General features: G+C 33.4%; 1 protein-coding gene and 1 pseudogene across 2 annotated transcripts in view; both read right to left on the bottom strand.

Moving 5' to 3' along the window:
- The window catches only part of LOC101581730 (cocaine esterase-like), a 321,818-nt gene that overhangs the window by 269,582 nt on the left and 50,972 nt on the right, over positions 1–1,264 (bottom strand). The gene's annotated exons all lie outside the window — the stretch shown is intronic.
- LOC101588159 overlaps positions 1–1,264 on the bottom strand; it is a 24,653-nt pseudogene that overhangs the window by 10,912 nt on the left and 12,477 nt on the right.

A 1,264-nucleotide genomic window follows, 5' to 3' on the forward strand; every position in this document is an offset into this window, starting at 1 on the left:
TTGAAACTGTACTTCCGATTTGATTTGAAGCTGTCTCATTGCTATCTGTTTATCAATAAAACTTTGAAAAAAAAGTAACAACATTAGAATAGTATGATATGTTATCATCAGGTTTAGTGATGACCAACACAGATTCTGTCCTTTTTCTAACTACCAAAACGAGATGTGGGTTTAATATATAGAACCTAATAAGTCTTTCCTCAGCATGAGAGAGGTTACACAGATACAGAATACTGTTTGAATTTTGGTTTCACAGTGTACACATATTAGTAGAGGTAGAGGTCATTTCAATGCAATAACATTCTAAATGATTTTCATTCTACCATTAAGCTTTTGAGGAGATCTTTTCTATGTGTTATGTAGTGAACTCATATTTGCTTCATAGTTGTAAACAGAGGCAGCTTCTCTAGAATCAGGAAGTTTCATTTGCAGATGTTTGAAGTCCCAGCCAATCCTGAAGAAGTCACAGGATATCTAGTTGGAAACGCTGCTTTTCAGTAGGCTGTTGCATAGGAATTATGGCCTGTATGATGATTTATTGTTTTGTAACCCAAAATTACCTGTAGTTTAAACATTGATGATGACAAAGAGTGATTTGTTTGCTCATTTCCTACACATGGTATATGTGAGATATATGGCATGCATGGTATATACGATGTGTAGGATATACAGGATATAAATATGCAAATGCACACCTTTATTAAGGAGGCTTTTGTGAAAAACTTGGTTTGCAAACCTTTGGCAATGAAAGATTAATTCCTTTAGGTCTAATAGTATTCATTAGAATGACATATTATTGTTTGCCAGAGTAGGTGAAAGAAAGTGTTATTTTGTGGCAGTATTTGCTGTCACTTTTTTAGTTTACCTGTTATCTAAGTCAGTCTTAATTTCCTACCTATAGCCCTCCTCCAAAAACTAGACACCATGTTAAATAAATATTAAAAAGAAAGAAAAAAAAAACTAGACACCATATTTCTGAAAAGCTGGCTTTCTCTGACAAGAAGTCTTTGCAAGTGTTTCACAGTGCTCCAGTTGAGAACCTTTCATTTTATGTATGATAATTATTTTCTTCAAAAAGGATTAAATGTACTCATTCAGACACCATCAAAACAAAACAAACACAGGTCAACAATTTCTGACATTTCCAGTCAAGTGGAAGACCCAACACTATTATGGACTACTGGACTCTTTTAGAATATTTTGCTGAGTTAACACACCTATAATATTCAAATAATGGAATTTCACAAAAAATGGGATACAGATG

This window comes from Octodon degus, unplaced genomic scaffold (assembly GCF_000260255.1).
Source record: "Octodon degus isolate 3935 unplaced genomic scaffold, OctDeg1.0 scaffold00011, whole genome shotgun sequence".
In the NCBI taxonomy this organism is placed as follows: Eukaryota; Metazoa; Chordata; class Mammalia; order Rodentia; family Octodontidae; genus Octodon; species Octodon degus.